At 44.0% G+C, this 22,482-nt stretch overlaps 1 non-coding gene across 1 annotated transcript; it reads left to right on the top strand.

The window, feature by feature from the left end:
* Positions 1-197: 197 nt before the first annotated feature.
* Positions 198-268, top strand: TRNAG-GCC (transfer RNA glycine (anticodon GCC)). The gene has a single exon. It is a non-coding gene; the product is annotated as a tRNA-Gly (tRNA).
* Positions 269-22,482: the final 22,214 nt, after the last annotated feature.

Below are 22,482 nucleotides of genomic sequence, written 5' to 3'. Positions count from 1 at the left end.
TCACGATTCATAATGGCGAGTGGGGAGAGAGAATCAATAATAATTACGGTCTACGGAATCGACACTTCCTCCTCGGGGGGGGGGGGGGCTCTCCGTCCACGAGGGAAAATCCCGAGACGAGGTGGATGGATTAGGTGTGTTGACTAGAGGAGTTACCACATATATAGTTATTCAATATAGAACGGGTGGCATATCACGCGGATATAGTTGAATGGTAAAATATCTCCTTGCCAAGGAGAGGACGCGGGTTCGATTCCCGCTATCCGCCGACCCGACTTTCTTGCCCCGCTTCCACCCCCGGCAGTAGCCCCCGGGATAGTTCAGACCGTGGAGAGAGATTATTTTTGAGCTTCAGGAGTGAGATATTCCCAATTGAGGAAGTCATAACCGAGTGATTTGAGGCGTAGATTTCCAATCTGGGTTTTCCCTCGAGGGGAAACAGAACATTGAATGAACCAAAAGCAATGGAGAAGCCTATATACTTACTGATGCTGCTGGTAATTACCAATTATTATTGGGATACATAAGTTCATCGGTGAAAGAAATAATCGTCCATGGAAATATGGATTGGGTGAAGCTTTTCAACTGCCTCACTTCACTTCGGAGATTGCAAGGTTTAAGTCTCAGCGTTACCTCCTATGCCGTGTTCGACTTCCTACACATCTAGGAAGCAGTCGACCTAGAGGTTGTGGGAGATGCCACATGCGGTTCCGCATATAGGTATGCATCGAGCGGGATTTTGCGATAAGGATTCGGAGAGGTATTCCAATTCCCCATCCATTGGATGTTGTATTCGGGGGGATTCGGGAGAATCAGATTGACGATTTATAGATAATCTCTTATTATCTGAAGAGTGATTGGGCCCCCATCGTCTAGAGGCCTAGGACACCTCTCTTTCAAGGAGGCGACGGGGATTCGAATTCCCCTGGGGTACTTATACTCATCTCGCAGAAGCACTACGGACGTTATGGCTTCTCTTGCCCTCGTACCTTCTCAGGGTGGCGGGAGGGGCCCAGATTGAAAACATCAATAAACTCCTTTCATTTACACTTCCGAGACCGATTCTGTTTTCAAGTACTTCCAAGCCGGTCTAAATCTATGGGTCGATGCCCGAGTGGCTAATGGGGACGGACTGTAAATCCGCTGGCAACGCCTACGCTGGTTCGAATCCAGCTCGACCCAGAAACCGCGAGTTACTTCATTATAATTTGTATATCTCGACTGAGTTATTTGAAATGACTCAATAAAATGTAGCGGGATTGACGGGTCTCGAACCCGCAACTTCGCCTTGACAGGGCGGTGCTCTAACCGATTGAACTACAATCCCAGCAATTAATTAAAGTCTATGTACTGGGTGCTTAGGAGTCAATGCTCTATCTCCCCATCCACGGTGAATCCGACAAACCATTTTTACTCGAATCCCGTTTCGGATATACAGATGCAGGAGATATTAACCCCGAAAGCCCCAATTGTCTTGATTCTTCGAGGAGACGAGACATCCGCCTCGCGCCAGTTCCACATGCCCGCGCTTACTATGGATATTCACTACGAGTATTCAAATGAGCTTATTTGCGGGGCTAATCTCTAGCCACGTCAACCCATAGGCGAGAGAGGAAGGGGAGGAGGGGAAATTATTCCAGTCATTGATTTTTCCATCCATAGATTCCCACCCACAGTGCTTCTAGATTCGTTTGCTGCCACAGAAAGATGCGGTGACTAACCCCTCTTCTCTGTCTCAGTAAGAATATAAAAAAGGGGGGGGCAAGTTCTTGCCGAAGAAGCGTAAACAATCGACTACTCTTAAAATTTTCTTTCGTGATATACTATGTAATTGATATCAGAGATTTGACCAGACCGAGTTAATTTTTTTCTATCCCGATTATCAGATCCACTCTAGTAGAGTTGGATGACTCACAATATCACGATAAAGTTCAGGAGTCTCTCCTAATGGGGTCACTCAAGTTACTCCTCAAATCAATTTGAACACTAATATGGAAGTAAATATCCTCGCATTCATAGCTACTGCACTCTTTATTCCAATACCTACAGCTTTTCTACCTATTCCTTACATTCAAACGGCTGCTCAGAACAATTAATCCGAGAACCTGGTCTATTGTTTCGCCGCGGATGGTAGTAAGTAGATAAGGGAAGGTTGAATATACGTCCCGGGTAGGGGATGAAATAGGATGCTACTCCGCGTGAAGTAGCAACTCGGTTGCCAGTAAACTACTAATTTTTACTCCCCCAATTTGAATTCCACAGTCCCATCCCAATTAAAATCTGGATAGATAGATGATCTACATAGATAGACCCATCTATCTATCGATCGGGAGGTCCATCTCACTCATCCTTTTTATTATGATTTCCATGGAACCAGGTCCCGGTGCAATAGTCGGAATCGGGCTAGTAGTGATAGGTGTATTCCTGTATGTCTCCGCAAAGAGGGAACCTAATGTATCTAGAGGTGTGGTCCCAAATGTACCCGTGCAACATCTCTGCGATTTTCAGCATATCTCTACCCGGGGGATGTGAAACTTGAACTGGTGTCGGTAGTAATGAATCCAATAGGAATCAATCCATGACTAAACTGATTCAATATGTTTCTCCATACTTCGAAAACTAGGGGGGGGGAGGGGATTGGCGGGTTCCAATATCTCTCTCCCCTGTGATATCTTTGGTTCTAGCCTCCCCCCTCTGGAGGGGAGATCTATATGTACATATGGATTTATGGGTAACCAATGGAGTCAGACATGAGTCTAAAGATCCTATTTTTACGGAACGGGGTGGATCGGGTGCATAAAGAACAAACCGGATTGAAATTTGAAACGTGGAGAGATTTTTTCTATCTATCCATTGATTCGGATATATCAAGATTATCTATCTATTTCCGATTCAATCCGGTGAAAGAGGATCGGGAAGTTCGACAGAAGAAACTGACGTGGATGAGAAGTGAGAGATAACACCTCGCTCCAACTACTGGTCCTGCTTAAGCCACAACGAAATGAAAAAATCACCCATGGTTTTTTGGGGGGGGGGGGGCGCATTACCCAATCCATAGATTCCCAACCTATCCCGATACTACGACTTTTTCCTTTCCTCCATTGGATTATTATGCGGAGGAATTCTTATCTTTCAAGGTTGGCGCTTAGATCCGATTCTACTATTATCTGAAATACTTTTAAGTGGAACTGCAATATTTCCTATTGCTGAAAATTTATATCTACGTAGAGAAGAGATCGAGGCATTTGAGGAATCTAACCAGCGGATATCCAATAGGGGTCGTTTGGAAACTACCTGGTTGACTCCCCTCCCGGGAGAGAAGATTCCTACAGAGAGTTGAGATTGGGGGGGGGGGGTGAATTCTCCCATAAATGGAAGGGAATTAGTTATACCATATGTGTTTCCTACGAAGAAGCAAGAGATTCTAGAGGGGGTCGAATCGTTGGGCCCCACCCCAACGATTCACATCTCCCGGATTCTACTATACTAGGAGGAGTAGTGTAAAATTACTCACTGCGATCCACTTCTTCCCCGAACCACAGGTGAAAGAGAGAATGTAGGAGTCACCATCGGAGCAGCCCAAGCAATATAACCATATCCGTGGTCGTAATTCCTATCCCTTCAATTCAATTCTATTGAATTCCTTTTCCTCCAACTACTGGGTGCTTATATGGATGAACCCGAATCGAAGTCAGTAACATATCGTACATGGGAATCAATTTCTGTTTCATATGATACCCGAGTGGGAGGAGGTAATAAGAGTGCGGATCGTCCACCAATATATTTTATAATGTTACCAAGTCCCAATCCCCGAGGGGTTGTCAATCCATATAATTTACTCCTCGATTCCTGATACACTAAGATCAGGATTGCCTATCCGTGGCATATCCGGATACATCTAGCGTGTTAGGCCATAATATACTATGGAGCATCTCGATTTGTGTCCGGGTCTGGCGCGGTAGTCAATCCCGAAATCGTCGAAATTATTGATACTGGCACAACAAGGCGACACCCAGATTCGAACTGGGGGATGAAGGATTTGCAGTCCTTTGTCTTACCACTTGACTATATCGCCCTTCTTTCACCTGCATCGAGGCACATGATTGATAGATGGGGGACTCGATATTAAGTATACCACTGAATGGGAATATTAGAAGCTGCTCATTTTTCTGTATCGGATTGAGCTCGTAAGTATGTCGGATACTAGAAACCTTTTCTCCCCATCCAATCAATTTGATGGGTTAGGAAACCTTGCTGCCCACCCCCCCCACTTCCACACACATCCTTTTTATACTATGCATCCCCAGGCAGCCAACACCAATTTTTCCCTAGATTGCTCCACTATCCTCTGACTTACTCGGATCCCTACTGCCCACCCCCTGGTCTTGTTTTCCCTCCTAACACTCTTGGAAATATCTAACGGATCCTTCACGCTCCCCACCCCCCAGAAATGGTTCGCATAGATACCGGGTTCTACTTCGAAAAGTTTTTCCCTTCCTTGTCAATTTCACCCTCCCCACATTGATATTGACACTCCGTGGCAACAGCAGGTAGATATTATTAGGTCGTCCACCTTTAGGGATAGATTCTCGAATCTCAATAGTTCTTCTGATCCACCTCGGGTTGGGGGGGGGAGGGTAAACCAACGATTTGACACAATGGATTGATTTTCAGTAGTATGTGAAGTGATATTCCCCGTATCAATGTTTACCGGATTGCTGTTCCACGAATCGATACTTCACGGCGCAAAAACTGGTTCTTCGCGGTAGTTGCTTCGCAGCGAGAATCGCAACAACTGCGCCAATTGTATCAATTATGCTGACGTTAATGCCTCCAGCGTCTTCTGGAGATCCAGCGAAGTGAATCTGTCTAACTAGGCACCTAGATCTTTGTGATTTCGTGTCGAGAATCCCCATTCTCGTTGTGTCTCACCTTACCCCCACTCACCATATCGGTGGAATGACGGAATCGAGCCGATGGTTGATAAGTGGATGATAAAGATTTTTTGGGTGCAGGGAAGTCTTCCATCAGATCATTTTGAAATCCATTTATAGTTTGTTTGACACCTCCAATACCTCAAGAACCGCTGATGATGGTGGTATCTCCTTTGCCAACTCGGGAACAGTCTTCATCGGGAGAATCTACCAAATTCAATCCCTCACCCGGGAGAAAGAGAGGGGGAGGGGGATGCGAGGGAGAAGGAATCACTAATGAATTGATGAATAGGTAGGTATAGGAGGGTTTCGCACGAGGATAAGATTTCAGTACAACATCAATAGGAGATAGGGAGATGTTCGTATTGCCAGAACTTGGATGAATTCAATTTGAGGGATTCAACTGCTTTGTTCATGAAAGATCATTTGAAGAACCTGATGATTTCCCAGAGATTGAAGATACGGATAAGGAAGTCGAATTCTAATCAATTAGTGAATAGTATCGATTGTCGGAACCTCCGATTGGGAGGAGAGAGGCTACATATCAATGTATCACATATTCATCCGATCCATATGTACCAGCTTAATTGATTCGGAAGAGAAGCGGAATAGTAGAAGAACAGGATGTGTTTCCCGGATCTATTCCCTCGATGACCTCCCAAGGAACATTTATAATCAATGGAATTGCTAGAGTTTTGATTAACTAGATATTGAGGAGTCTTGGTGTTTACCACAACCGCGAGTTGGACCACAGGGGATTTTTCACATATACCAGCATGATCATTTCGGATTGGGGAGGAAGATTCAAACCAGAAATAGATAGAAAGAGTAGGATATGGATTCGTATCAGCAGGAAACGAAAGATATCCATTTTGGTTCTACTTCTAGCTATGGGACTGAGTACGGAGGATATCCCGCGGAATGTACGTTATCCTAAGATTTTTCTGAATCTACTCAGAGAATCGAGAGAAACTATCGAATCTTCGGAAGATGCTATGCTAGAACTTTACAAACATCTATACTCTCCGGGAGTCGATGTGGTGTCTTCAGAATCCATATTCCAGGAATTGCAGAAGAGATTTTTCCAACAAAGGTGCGAATTGGGACGAATTGGTTGACGAAATTCAAACATCAAACCTAATCTCGATGTACCTGAAACGGAACATTTCCCACTACCCCAAGATCTATTAGCTGTCGCAGATTATTTGATAGAGATAAGCTATGGGATGGGTAACCTCGATGATATAGACCACCCGGGAAATCGACGCGTTCGGTCTGTAGCGGATCTATTACAGGAACAATTAAAATTAGCCCTGAATCGTCCGGAGAATTCGATCCGATAAAATATCCATAGAGCCGTCAGGCGTAGACGTCCATTAACTCTCGGGGGATTGGTGACTTCCGCACCACTCACAACAACTTTCAACGAATTTTTTGGCTCACATCCTTTGTCGCAATTTTCGGACCAGACCAATCCACTAGCAGAAACAGTTCATAAACGAAGATCAAGTTCTCTAGGTCCCGGGGGATTGACGCGGCGAACTGCCACTTTTCAAGCTCGGGATATCCATTTCAGTCATTACGGACGTATATGTCCCATCGAGACATCTGAGGGTATGAATGCTGGTCCTATCTCATCCCTAGCTATTTTTGCAAAGGTTAGCAATTCCGGATCCTTACGAAGTCCCTTTTATGAAGTATCCAAATCATCTATGGAAGGACAATTAGTAGATCTATCACCCGTCGGGGATGATTATCGAATAGGAACTGGAAATCTGTTAATAGCAGATTGGAGGACCGGGGAGAAGGAGCTTATATCGGTTCGGTATCGAGAGGAGTTCTTAACCGTTACGTGGGAGGAATTGGATTTACGAGGTATTCATCCCCTACAATATTTCCCCATTGGAGCTTCTCCTATTCCCTCCGTCGAGCATAATGATGCAAACTGCGCTTCGACGGGTTCTAATATGCAACGCCAAGCGGTTCCACTTTTCAGACCTGAGAGGTGCATTGTAGGAACTGGGTCAGAAGGTTAAGTAGCCCTAGATTCGGGAAGTGTAGCTGTATCCGAACAAGAAGGATGAATTTAATATACCGATGGTAATGAGATTACTTTATCCTCCAGGAATGGAGATACTATAACTAAATTGAGGATATATGAACGTCCCAATAATAATACTCGTAGACATCAGAAGCCTACAGTTATTCAAGGAGAACTTCTGAAAAGTGGAGAAGTTGTGGCGGATGGAGCAGCAACCGTTGGAGGAGAACTAGCTTTGGGTAGAAATATACTAGTAGCTTATATGCCACGGGAGGGATACAATTTTGAAGATGCAGTACCGATTAGTGAACGTTTGCTATATGAAGATGTTTTTACATCCTTTCATATCAAGAGACACGAAGTTGAGGTTCGTGCGACGAATCAGGGTCCTGAGATAATTACGAAGGAAATACCCCAATTAGACAGTTATGACCTTCGTCACTTGAAGGATAATGGGCTTGTAGCATCAGGATCTTGGGTAGAAACAGGAGATGTTCTAGTGGGCAAATTGACGCCTCGAGAGGGGGGGGATTCATTACGTGCCCCAGAAGGAAAATCATTACAAGCGATTTTTGGTATCCAAGCAGTCAACACAAAAGAGAGTTGTCCGAAAGTCCCTATTGGTGGAAGAGGTCGAGTCACTGATGCCATGTGGGTCTATCCTGAGGATAATCCCATGAATAATTCGGAGATGATACATATATATATTTTGTAGAAACGTAAGATACAAGTAGGTGATAAAGTAGCTGGCAGACACGGTAACAAGGGTATTATATCAAAGATCTTACCTAGGCAGGATATGCCTTATTTACAGGATGGTACGCCAGTAGATATGATACCAAGTCCCTTAGGAGTACCTCCGCGAATGAATGTAGGATAGATTTTTGAATGTTTGCTTGGGTTGGCAGGGGAATTTCCGAAGATGCATCACAGAATAACACCTTTTGATGAAAGACATGAACCAGAAGCTTCTAGAAAACTGGTATTTTCGGAACCATTTAAGGCAAGTACAGAAACATCCAATCCGTGGTTATTCGAACCTGATCATCCCGGAAAGAGTAGATTAATTGATGGACGAACGGGTGATACTTCTGAACAATCGGTTACAATTGGGAAAGCTCATATGATGAAATTGATTCATCAGGTTGATGATAAGATTCACGCATGATCCAGTGGGCCCCATGCACTTGTTACACAACAACCTTTTAGAGGGAAATCCAGACGAGGGGGACAATGAGTGGGAGAAACGGAAGTTTGGGCTTTGGAAGGTTTTGGTGTATCTTATATATTGCAAGAAATGCTTACTATTAAATCCGATCATATTTAAGCTCGTTATGAAGTACCTAATGCCACCGTGACTGGGAAACCCGTACCCAAGCCCGATACTGCTCCAGAATCTTTTCGATTGCTAGTTCGAGAATCATGATCTATGGGTTTCAATCTGGATCATAAATTGATACTTGAGGGGGATTCGAGAAGGGAAAGTAGAAATGTTTAATCGAGATATTTTCAATAAAAACAAACAGAATATTATTATCCCATGATTCATCAACAAAATTACCAACAACTCCGAATTGAATTGGCCTCTCCCGAACAGATTCGTAGTTGGGCTGAAAGAGAATTACCTAATGGAGAAATTGTTGGGTAAGTTACTCAACCTCATACGTTGCATTATAAAACCCATAAACCAGAGAGGGATGGTTTGTTCCGCGAAAGAATATCTGGGCCTATAGAGAGTGGAGTTCGTGCCCGTGGAACTTACCGATCCGTTGATAATGAAGAAGGAGATTCTAATTTTTGTAAGCATCGCGGAGTGGAATTTACTGACTCCCGGGTTCGGAGGTACCGAATGGGATACATCAAATTGGCATGTCCAGTAATTCATGTGTGGTTTTTGAAACGAATCCCCAGTTACGTTGCGAATCTCCTTACCAAACCTCTTAAAGAGTTAGAAAGCCCGGTATATTGCGATGTGTGACTTGGTTATACGTTCCAATTACCACAGAATGATCACAATCTGTCATCCCATCCGGTAGCGGTGGGATGCCTCCCATTTCGACATATCTTCCGTGGGGAGTATCATGTGGCTCGGAAAGGAGTATCGGAAAGATCTATAGATACTAAGGGAGGTTACTCCTCCAAGGTCAATTCCTATTAATTCATCGACTAGACTTCGTAATATAAATCACTACTTCTAGAATCAATCCAGATCTTTATCGGCGAGATCCTCCACCCGAGCCCCTTTCCAGATGAAAGATTATTCTATGAGGAGATATGGTTGCGGAAACTTATTCATCGCAGATACGTTTTCAATGACGTGACAACCATCGGAGTAGAGTGGGAACCTGGGGAGGAGTAATAACTGGATTATGAACAAGAGAAACCCCCCTTGTCCCTAATCAGAACCAATATTTCTGTGGGATAAGTATGTATACATGCAACAAGGGGGGGATGAGACTACTCAGTAAAAGGATTTCATCAATTTTTGACTTGAGTAACGAATAGCTATTCGATTCCCAATAAGTTTGGTTATCACGTCCCAATGCCACCGCGACCTCATATCTCGATATAGCTATTTGAGCCGGATGAGAGAAAACCCCGACGTCCGGTTCTGGGGGGGGGGGGGGGGGGGGTTCCCACCCGACCTATCCCGATCTTTTCCTTGCTAGGCCTGTAGCTGAAAAACCTACTCCATTGTGATCGCGAGGCTTGTTCAACTATGAAGATTGCTCGTGGAGAGACATTTCTACCATCTCTTTTTCTACTCTAAACTTCGAGTCTTTCCAGGGGAGGGAAGTGGCTACTGGAGGGGATGCTATTAAGAAATGATTAGCTAGCTTGGATTCGCAGAGTGTTATGGATTGTGCGTATCCGGAGTGGCAAATATTGGCGAAGCAGGGATCCACCGGGAATGAGTGGGAGGATCGAACGATTCAAAGGAGAAAGGATCTTTTAGTCAGACGGATGAGACTGGCTAAGAATTTCCTTGGAACAAACATAAAACCAGAATGGATGGTTCTGGACTTACTACCGGTTCTTCCACCTGGATCGCGACCAATAATCGAACTCTATGAGGGTGAGTCAATTACTTCTGATTTCAATGAACTTCATAGGAAGATAATTCACCGGAATAATACCCCTATCGATTTTCTACTGGGAAGTGAATTCACACCGGACGGATCGATTGTGTGTCAAAAGAGACTTATTCAAGAAGCTGTAGATGCCTCCATTGATAACGGTATACGTGGGCAACCAATGAGAGACATTAATAACAGGCCTTACAAATCTTTCTCTGAGGTTATTGAGGGGAAGGAAGGATGACTCCGCGAGAATTCGCTTGGAAAGCGGGTTGATTATCTGGGTCGTTTCGTTACCGTGGTAGGTCCGTCTCCCTCGTTACATCAATGTGGATCACCCCGAGAACCGTCGATAGAGCCTTCCCAAGCCTTCGTAATTCGTAATTCAATTGGACGACGCGTCGCTCGTAACCTGCGAGCTGCTAAGAATATGATTCGGAAGAAAGAATCAATTATACGGAAAGTTCTCCAGGAAGTTACGTAAGGTCATCCTGTATCGTTGAATCGAGCACCTACATTGCATAGATTGGGTATACAAGCGTTTCAACCTATTTTAATAGAAGGGCGTGCTATTCGTCTGCATCCATTGGTTCGCGGGGGGTTCAACGCAGATTCTGACGGAGATCAAATGGCCGTACATGTACCTTCATCTCTAGAAGCTCAGACTGAGGCTCGTTCTCCAACGTTTTCACATACAAATTTATTATCTCCTGCTACGGGGGATCCCGTATCTGTACCAAGTCAGGACATGCTTCTCGGGCTTTATGTGCCGATGACTGAGAATAAACAAGGGATTTATGGAAACAGACATTCTCTTGCCACGGACGGGGAACCCAGTTCGTCCTCCAAGATACCTTATTTCACTAGTTATGATGATGTACTCAGGGCCAAGTAATTGAGGCGAATCGATTTGTATAGTCTTTTATGGCTCCGATGGAAGACGGATCTACGTATGATTAGCTCTAGAAATCGCGAATTGCCCATTGAATTTCAATACGAATCCTCGGGAACTTCTTTCCAGTTTTACGACAATTATCAGATTAGGAGGGATGAAAAGGGTAACATACTTGGCATATATATCCTCACAAATGCTGGTCGTATTTCGTCTAATCAACAAGTGAAAGAGGCAATACAGGGTACTTCTCAGCATCAGACTCAATCGATACCAGCTATAGAAATACAGAAGAAAATCCCGAAATCAACTCGTTTTATGAACTGGAATAATGAAGAATGAGGGAGTTTTTGACGCATCTGACAGATATGATCAATAGTTTGGATTTGCCGGTCAATGATGGTCATAAGATAAAAAAGGTTGAGGTTCCTACAACGGTCGATCAAGCTGAGTCGCTTTACTACAATAAGATGATGGACAAAACCGCGATGAGACAACTCATCAGTAGGTTGACACTTCATTTCGGGATTACGCATACGACGAATATCCTGGATCAAATAAAGAGTTTGGGTTTCGAACAAGCTACAAAAGCATCTATTTCATCAGGCATCGATGATCCTTACGCAGTACCTATTAAAGGATGGCTTGTAGAAGATGCAGAGAAACAGGGTTCCGCCTCGGAGCAGTCTCATCGTTGCGGGGGTCTACATGCTGTAGAGAAATTACGTCACTTGATCGAGACGTGGTATGCGACAAGTGAGTGTCCGAAGAGAGAGATGAATCCAAATTTCAGGATGACTGATCCTCTGAATCCAGTCCATATGATGTCTTTTTCAGGAGCCTGAGGAAGTATATCCCAAGTCCACCAATTGCTCGGTATGAGAGGATTGATGTCGGATCCACGAGGACAGGTAATTGATCTACCTATCCGTAGCAATCTGCGCGAGGGTTTATCTCTGACAGAATATATCATTTCCCGTTATGGTGCTCGCAAAGGAGTGGTGGATACTGCGGTACGAACATCAGATGCTGGATATCTCACACGTAGGCTTGTCGAAGTAGTTCAACATATTGTTGTGCGTGAAAGAGATCGTGGGACTATCAGGGGCATTGCTGTGAATCTTATTGGGGGGGAAGAGGGATCCACACGAACGATACCACAACAGAGACTAGTTGGACGTGTGTTAGCAGGCAATGTATATCTAGATATGAGACGTATTGCTATGCGTAATCAGGATATTGATAATGAACCCGCCAGTAACTCAGTAGTAGCGACTGAACCGATACATGTAAGATCTCCCCCGACACGTAAAAGCATTTTCTGGATTTGTCAATTGTGTTACGGCTGGGGTCTCGCCCACCACGACTTGGTGGAATTGGGAGAAGCTGTAGGTATTATTGCGGGCTAACCAATCGGAGAACCAGGAACCCAATTAACATCAAGAACTTCTCATACTGGTGGAGTATTTACGGGTGATATCGCAGAACATGTATGAATCCCGTTCAATGGAATCATCAATTCCGATGAGAAGTCATTATATCCCACACGTACGCGACACGGACAGCCCGCTTGGATGTGTCAAAATGAATTACCTATCTCTATTAGAAGTTAAAATGATACACACAATCCTGTGATTCCAGCACAAAGTCTACTTGTGATTCAAAATAATCAATATGTTGAATCGAAACGAATCACTGCGGAAGTCTGAGCCAAGGAGTTTCCTCTCAAGGAACGGATTAAGAGAAAGATCTATCCAAATTTAGAGGGGGAAACCTATTGGAATGGGGTCGTGTATCACTCGCCCGAAGATATACATAGTAATATTCATGTCGTGCGCAATAGCGGTCATGTACGGGTCCTTTCAGGAACCTCTAGTGATTCCAATGGGAATTCCTTTTATGAAGATCAAGATAGAATTGATACCAGATCCCATTCCAACGAGAGTAAACGCGAGCTTCGGGAGGTAAATTGGGAGAATATTAGTGTCATTAACTCTGGATGTTATCAGGAATGGATATGGGAGTCCGGAATCAATGTCGATTTTGAATCTATCAAAAGTGAATTGAATTCGTCGAGATTTGTTTCAACTCCTTCCATGGGTCGAGGTGGGGGAACAGAGGTGGTTCCTCTATCACCGGAACAGGAGGGTCGGTACAGGAAATTATCTTACGCAAATTCCGAGTTCCGTATACTCAATAACGTGATTTTGGATCGGAATGAAATTATTGCTATTTGCGAAGACTCGAAGTATCGAACCAACGTTTCGGGAGTTGTAAGATATGGTACTGCAGAAGTAGAACCCATTGATGAAGGAGAATTGGTTTCTGGCAGTGAAACAGCAAGTTCTAGATCGCGGTATAAAGTCACCAAAGGAGGTAACTCTTCCTTGATCCCTGAAGAAGTGTATACTATTTGCGAGCCTTCCTCATCCATTTTGGTGAAGAACAACAGTGTTGTCGAGGAGGGCACACAAATAACTTCTAATATTATTAGTCAGATGGGTGGGTTGGTTCGCATAGAAAAGATACCCAATAGTATCAAAATAAGAATCTTACCCGGATATATCTATTATCCGAAAAAGAAAACTAATATATCTAAACAGGCTGATACTTTGATTCCACCAGGGCATCTGATTCTCGGTGAATTCAAATCTGATAATTGGGTTTATCCCCAACCAGTTGCATCGGCTAGAAGAAGGAAGCCCTCTGTCTCAATAAGAACAGTTGTAGAATACAATGTACCTGGTGATTCTCCAATACGAATGCCTGAAATACCAAAGACAGAGAAAGACTTGGGAATTCAAGTCTTTACCTATATCTTTTACAGAGACGGCGAAGTAGTAGAAATAAGTGACAACACAGATATCCAATTGGTTCAAACTTGTTTAGTGGCTGATTGGCAAGAATCCCCCCCTCCCCCGGAAGGGTCGTATCTGTCTCTCACCAATATTAAGATAAGTGACAGTCTTAGCACCTTCCTCCAGGTTAACCCAATGGGACTTTCCAATCCGTTTTTGTCCCCTGAGACAAGAGCTGGGGAAGCTCCTCCACAACTGGCGCTCGGTGGGAAGCTATCCCCCATCAATTTGAATTCACGCGATGAGAATAAAAATAAAGAATTTGTCGGATATCGAGGTACTATTCATGTAGTACCCCAACAAGGTGCATCCTTCTTAATCCTATCACCATCCAATCTTTTTCGTAACCCCCTGCCCCCCGACCCAGACGGAGGGGTATATGGAAGGGGGGGTGCATATTCCGATAATTCTGGATCGGGGGGTATGACTGTCTTTCGTAACAACATAGATTCAAAAGATCCCCACTCGGATTCTGATGCTGGATCTATTTGGAGAGGTACCGCAGGACCAAAAGGAGTATTGACAGATTTTGGAGAATTTTATCCTACTACTGGTGGAAGGGGAAACAAAAAGTTGGGCCTTTTAGGTGATTCACAAAATAGCCCCTACTCTTTGTTGTTTTCCTACTCCGTATCAAGCAACAAAGTCTCTTTTGCCGAGGATCCCTTTGTCGATGAGTCAACAGATGCATCGGGACGTAGGTATTGGTATTCAATAGATGAAAATGAATCGATATTTGAATACTCCCCAGATTTATTGGTGGGAGGATGCTTCCCCAGATTGATCTTCCCCCCATCATATTTCCCCGGAGCAAGAATTCTGCCTATTAATCTCGGACTTCTGGTCAGTGAAAACGCATGCATTTACGGGGGTGATATCTGCCTCCAATCCGGCCAAATCATAGCTATTCACCGAGAATACTCACCAATCAGAACAGCCAAGCCTCTCCTAGCAACTGAGGGGGCGACTATTCATAAGAATTACGGAGATATCATTGGGAAGGGGGATACATTAATAACATTACTACACGATAGATCGAGGTCTGGGGATATTATTCAGGGTTTTCCAAAGGTTGAGCAGTTGTTGGAATCTCGTTCCACCGCTTTTACCTTAGCAAGAATCGAAGATATTTCTGATAGATGGAGGAGAACTATTACAAGATTAGTTGGTAATCCTTGGAGTCATTTCACGAGTGCCGGAATAGGTATGGAAGATTGTCAACTGGTTCCGATTGATCAAATTCAAAAGGTTCATGGATCCCAGGGGGTGTAAATATCCGATAGGCATATAGAAATCATCATTTGACAACTGACATCGAAAGTAGTAACGTTGGAAGATGGAATAACTAATGTTTTCTTACCCGGAGAGCTTATTGAATCATCATAAGCGTAACGAATGAATCGCGTCTTAAAAGAATCGAATTTCTACGAACCTGTTGTATTGGGAATGACAAAAGCATCTCTTAACACTACTAGTTTTATATCAGAGGCGAGTTTTCAAGAAACTACTCGGGTACTGGCTAGAGCCGCTATTCGGGGTCGAATCGATTGGTTGAAGGGACTGAAAGAAAATGTCATCCTTGGTGATCTCGTTCCCATTGGGACCGGCAGTCAGGAGGTTATTCGTCAACTAGATGTAGAGAGAAATACGGAATTTTATTTAGCTATTAGTGATTTTAACATCTTCAGTCGAGAGGCAAGGGATATTCCCCCTCATACTTATTACGGGAGGGAGCCGAGTTCCCACCATAGATTAATGATTCACGAAGGATTGAGACAACCCCTCCCCGGAGTCAATATTGGTGAATGAGATTCAGAATCATTTTGCGACGTAGCATCTCGGGTATGTCTCACTCAATAATCCCGACCAGTGAATCGTAATAATTACGTAACTTCCATAAAAATCAAATCAATCTGCGGCTTTTCGTAGTTCTTTTTTGGGGGGGTAAAATGCAACAGAAAAATTGGAATATCGATCCAGAAGGGATGATGGAGGCGGGGGTCCATTTCGGTCATCAAACCCAAAAGTGGAATCCCAAGATGTCACCTTATATATTTACGGAACGGAAAGGTGTTCACATTCCCGATCTAACTCAGACTGCTCGTCTCCTATCCGAAGCCTGTGATTCGGTATCCAATGCAGCGACGGAGGGAAAAGAATTCTCAATAGTAGGTACAAAATACCAAGTAGCTGATCTAATTGCATCGGCTGCGACGAAATCTCGATGTCACTACGTGAATGAAAAGTGGCTCGGTGGCATGTTAACGAATTGGTCCACTACAGAAACACGTCTTCAGAGATTTCAATATTTGCAGAATGAAGAAGATACGGGGGGGTTCGATCGACTCCCGAAAAAAGAGGCATCGATTCCGAAAAAACAATTACTTCGATTGAAGAAGTATCTAGGTGGAATTCAATATATGTCAAATTTACCCGATATTGCGATAATTACTGATCAACACGAATAATCCACTGCTATTAGAGAACGTATCACTTCAGGTATTCCTACAATCTGTGTCGTCGATACAGATTGCGATCCAGATCTCACAGATATTCCGATTCCAAGTAATGATGATGCGCGGTCCTCCATTCGACGGGTACTGGATAAATCAACACTGGCTATTTCTGAGGGTCGTTCGAACTCAAAGATATTGAACTTAATAGATAGTGAAATCAGTAACTATCCCAACTATTCGTGGTAGAATGAAACAGAGACTTACCCCAGAGACAGCAATATGCTGTGACTCTATTATGGGGACAACCCTGGGATTATGTAGTGATTAGGAATCCACTTGATTGTTCTGTGCAAATCATTCTTCCCCACGTTGATTCCTGATAAGGAGGTAATACGAATTCCGAACAATTGTCCATTCATGGGATTGATAATCTATATCAAGTATCGGGCGTGGAAGTGGGTCAACATCTCTATTGGCAAGTAGGAAATTTCCAAGTTCATGCACAAGTTCTTGTAACTTCCCGGGTAGTAATTGCTATATCATTGGGTTTATCTACCGCAGCTACTCGGGATTTGCAAACCATCCCGACTGGCAGTCAAAATTTCATTGAATATATTCTTGAATCTATTAGGGATCCGACTAGAACTCAGATGGGGGAAGAAGGGTATCGTCCCTGGGTTGCATTCATTGGAACTATGTTTCCATCCATTTCTGTTTCTAACCGGTCAGGTGCTCTGTTTCCTCGGCGAGTTATCCAATCACCTCATGGAGAGTTGGCTGCACCTACGAATGATATCAATACAACTGTTGCATTAGCTTTGCCTACATCAGTGGCATATTTCCACGCGGGTCTAAACAAGAGAGGTCTTAGTTACTTCGGTAAATACATCCAACCCACTCCAGTACTGCTACCTATTAATATTCCAGAAGATTTCACTAAACCTTCACCACCTAGTTTCCGACTCTTCGGAAATATATTAGCTGATGAGTTGGTAGTAGCTGTCCTCGTCTCTCTAGTACCCCTAATTGTTCCCGTACCTATGATGCTTCCAGGATCATTCACAAGTGCCATTCAAGCTTTGATTCTTGCGACTCCAGCTGCAGCTTATATAGGGGAATCCATGGAGGGTCATCATTAACCGAGTTTCGATTCCGACGAATCATCGGATTAGGATCGTGGTATTCGACAGGTACTCGGGCCACCTCTTGGAGTAGCAAAAACTGTTTCTGTGGTATAATAATATGATACCCCCCTCCTATTAGAGGGGGGGGGGGAAATCCTACTACTCCCATTTCCATTCAAAGGGATGGGGATGGAAATGACAATAGTGATTCCCACCATTCGACTCGAGCATTCCCTCCAGTCTGCAGGGGGGGACGAATCACAAGATGTTCCGCAATTCGTGGGAATCTTTGTCACCTCGGGAACCAATGATACCGATACTTACTAGTATCTCCTATCGTGTTACAACAAGGAGTTGAATCTCATCCGGGCCGTGGCTGGAATTCCTCATCATGAAGTACTATATTTTCATCCAATTGCTGCATTACGGGTAACGAGTGAGATTGGTGGATTCTCGTCGGGGGAATGGCTTTATTTCTCGCCCACCGGTATTGCTATTTCAATGCTTCGAATAGAAACAAGTGAATCGGAAGGAACATTTCAACCCATCAGCGGCTCTGAGTGAATTTTCACAGAATTATTCCAGTAGGCATTGATCTTTGCTAAGTCGGAATTGGTTGAATTAAATAAAAAAGAGGAGATTAATACGAACCCCTTGATTCCTGCTGCTTCTGTTATTGCTGCCGGATTAGCTGTAGGCCTCGCTTCTATTGGTCCCGGTGTTGGTCAAGGCACTGCCGCGGGTCAAGCAGTAGAAGGTATTGCGAGACAACCAGAGGCAGAGGGTAAAATTCGAGGCACTTCATTGTCAAGTTTAGCCTTCACGGAAGCTTTAACAATCTATGGACCAGTTGTAGCCCTAGCACCGTTATCTGCAAATCCTTTCGTTCGATCCACCCACAGTGAGGGGTACTTGGGGAGCCCTGTACCCCCTCCCCAATCGGACCCTTTCCAAATCGATTATCTGATTGGGAGATTATCTTATTCAGGGGGGGGGGTCTGACAGAAAATCCTCGATCAATCTATTTTATCGATTCCTTCTCGCGACTCTCCAAGTTATTTTGTGAATCCCCCCCCCCACATCAGTATGGAATGAACCAGTTGATTGCTCCGTTCCATTCCCACGTCAGTTCTATTTTTTATCTAGTGTGTAGGTATTCCCTCCGAATCCATGATTCTATTCCAGGTCAGATTGAAGGAATTATGTAGGATTTAGATAATCCCTTGGGAGGGGGAGGGAGCATGAGAAGTATAAGTGACATCGCCGTCTCTACGAGTCATTGGACTCCTGCCGCGGGTTTTGGTTCGAATACCAATATCTTGGAGACAAATCCGATTAATCTGATTCTAGTTTCGGGTGTACTATTTTATTTTGGAAAGGGAGTGTGTGCGAGTCGCATATCTGAATGAGATAACTGGATTCCTCCGGTTGCATTTGGAACAGGAGTAGATGCAAAATCCCGACGAATTACTTGCAAATGAGTGACATCATGTAAGAACCAGAGCATTTCGTGAAATCGGTAGAAACTTTATTGCTTTCACCGACTGATAGGGGAATATCATCAATACGGCTAAAGCTGAATCGCTTGAAGTCTAAGCAAGAATTCGGGTCCTCTTCCCCCTGCTGTGCAAAGATTCCAAAGCATGGTCGGAGATTTCTTCGATATACAACACTCATATCGGGAATAGCCCCACCTCTCTCATTTCTCGCGGGGGGAGGTAAAATCTACCGGTAGGAACCAAATTTTGTTCAATCTGCTGAATAGACAACCCATCTGGAATGAATATTATTCAGAGGAAACGACTTCGCTGGTAGGAGGAGTATCGTCCAGAAGAGCCCTCGATGATTTTCAAGTTTCAGCAATTTGATTTCCACCTGTGGACTACATTCATAGGGATGGCAGGTCCGTGAAGATATTGGATTTTCTTATCCTATCGAGAGGTACGGGCGGGAAAGCCGAATGAATCGAAAGATCCATGTTCGGTTTGGGAAGGGACCACAGATCTCTGGGAACCGGAGATATATAATCTACTTTCATTGACCAATCTACTGGAGAATTGTAAGGGAACAATCTTGAGTACTATTCGTGACGCGGAGGAACGTTATAAAGAGGCTACCGAAAAACTCAAGCAGGCTCGGACTCGTTTGCAACAAGCAAAAGTGAAAGCGGATGAGATCCGCGTGAATGGACTCACGCAAATGGAGGGGGAGAAGCGGGATCTCGTTGATGCGGCTGATGAAGATCCAAAAAGATTGGAGGATAGTAAAAATTATACTATTCGTTTTGAAAAACAACGGGCAATTGAACAGGTTCGCCAGCAAGTCTCTCGCCTTGCCTCAGAAAGAGCTCCGGAGAGTCCGAATAGTCGTTTAGATGGCGAATTGCATTTGCGCATGATTGATTATCACATTGGCCTATTCCGGGCCATGGAAAACGCAGCTGATTAGCTTCCGTATTAGCTTCCGTAGGTCCCATTTCTCAAGAAGATAGTAAATAGATGCTAATGGTAATAAATATTCGACCCGGCGAAATTAGCAGTATTATTCGCAAACAAATTGAGGGATATGTTCCAGAAGTAGAGGTTGTCAATACCGGCACCGTACTCCAAGTCGGAGATGGGATCGCTCGCATTCATGGTCTTAACGAAGTAATGGCTGGTGAATTGGCAGAATCTGAAGACGGTACAGTAGGAATTGCTCTGAATCCGGAATCTGATAATGTCGGGGCTGTATCGATGGGTGATGGTTTGGCCATACAGGAAGGAGGTTCTGTAAAAGCAACGGGAAGGATTGCCCAAGTACCAGTTAGTGATTCCTTCTCAGGTCGTGTCGCAAATGCTTTAGCTTAACCCATTGATGGCAGAGGCCAAATTCCAGCTTCTGAATCTAGACCGATTGAATCCCCTGCTCCGGGGATTATTTCAAGGCGTTCCGTATATGAACCCTCACAAACGGGTCTTATTGCTATTGACTCTATGATCCCCATAGGACGCGGCCAGCGAGAGTTAATAATTGGAGACAGACAGACGGGTAAAACAGCAGTAGCTACAGATACAATTTTGAATCAGAAAGGTCAAAATGTTATATGTGTTTATGTAGCGATTGGTCAAAAAGCCTCCTCCGTAGCTCAGGTAGTGAATACTTCTCAGGATCGTGGCGCCATGGAATATACAATTGTGGTATCGGAGACTGCAAACTCTCCGGCTACTCTGCAATATCTCGCCCCCTATACAGGAGCAGCTCCGGCTGAATACTTCATGTATCGTAAACAACATACCCTGATTATCTATGATGATCTTTCTAAACAAGCTCAGGCTCATCGACAGATGTCTCTCCTACTGAGAAGACCACCCGGACGAGAAGCATATCCAGGAGATGTTTTTTATCTACATTCGCGTCTCTTGGAAAGAGCGGCTAAATCAAGTACCCAATTAGGTGAAGGTAGCATGACCGCTTTGCCCATCGTCGAGACCCAGGCCGGAGATGTCTCAGCCTACATCCCGACTAATGTCATTTCTATCACTGATGGACAGATATTTCTATCAGCGGATCTATTCAATGCTGGAATTCGACCGGCAATCAATGTGGGGATTTCCGTATCTAGAGTAGGATCCGCCGCTTAGATCAAAGCCATGAAACAAGTAGCTGGTAAATCAAAATTGGAATTAGCTCAATTTGCTGAATTAGAAGCTTTTGCCTAATTTGCTTCTGATCTCGATAAAGCTACTCAAAATCAGCTAGCAAGGGGTCAGCGGCTACGTGAGTTACTTAAACAATCTCAATCATCCCCACTATCGGTAGAAGAACAAGTAGCTACTATTCATACCGGAGTTAATGGATATTTGGATATATTGGACGTCGAGAAGGTGAAGAGATTCCTGGTTCAGTTACGTGAGTATATAACAACCAATAAACCCGGATCCGTCGAAATTATTCGTTCTACCAAGATGTTTACGGAACAAGCAGAGATGCTTTCAAAGGAAGCTATTAAAGAATATACGGAACTTTTCTTGCTTCGCGAGAAGTAAAAAATAACTTTCAGAACACGCAAAATATGTCTTGAGTAGGGGGTGGGAGGAAAGAAAAAGGATCAGAAGCCATTTGCAATTTGCAAACACCCATCAGTCGTATACACGGAATTACGTCCAATAGGATTCGAACCTATATTGGAGGTTTAGAAGACCTCTGTCCTATCCATTAGACGATGGACGCCCCCCCCCCCCGAGGGGGGGGGCAGGAACTATGCTATGGACAAACAAAAACAATAACTTCGGTTTGTTCAAGGTATGGCTGCGTAGCGGGAGCCAGAACCCAAGCCTAGATTAGCGGGAATCGGGAGATGGAGAAGGGTAACTTAAACCGGTTCAATTGGTGAGCGGGTAGCGGGAATCGAACCCGCATCAGTAGCTTGGAAGGCTAGGGGTTATAGTCGATGCTACTGAATGAGTTCATTATGGCATCTCTAATTCAGAACCGAACGTGAAGGTCTCCCTTCATTCGGCTCCTCTATGGAATGGATAGTAGAAGGAGGAGCTTGAGGGAGATGAATATCCCCAGATACAAGCATAGAGAGATTCTTTTTCACTCTTCGCTGCGTAAACAGAGAAATGGAAAGCATTGGAATCTCATTCCGAAGACTCATTGCGGATATCTCCTCCTTCTCGACCAGGGTTACATTGCTGGTGAGAAGGATCCATAGCATCTATGTCAGTTTCTTCCGTATCCGACGAGACGGGAACACACTTCCTAGATGATCCCTGTGGAAAAGCATATTACTCCCACGACTCGTGAAAATACTTTGTCGAATCGAAGGTCAGCCGATGTCTCTTCCGGTTACTTCGTTTCTTATTTCTATAGATGACAATCCTTAGGAGAATATTTTTTCTTTCACCGAGTTATAGAATTGTCCACGAAATGCTTGATAATCCTGGTAAATAAGGATCGATCTTTTCATAACTATTTGGCTCGGATTCATTACTGGATCAGAGATTCAGTGACGATGAGACAAATATTTCGGGTTGCTATCCATAGATTCTACACTAGTTGTTCCGGGACCTCTGGATCCTGGAAAAATTCCGCTTCATTATTCCGATATGCAAC

The sequence above is a fragment of the Dipteris shenzhenensis genome, unplaced genomic scaffold (genome assembly GCF_047967505.1).
Source record: "Dipteris shenzhenensis isolate YYH24624 ecotype China unplaced genomic scaffold, Dip_SZ_1.0 scaf0339, whole genome shotgun sequence".
NCBI classification, from domain to species: Eukaryota; Viridiplantae; Streptophyta; class Polypodiopsida; order Gleicheniales; family Dipteridaceae; genus Dipteris; species Dipteris shenzhenensis.
The sequence above is the reverse complement of the archived record's forward strand: the minus strand, read 5'-3'. Positions and strand labels throughout refer to the sequence as shown.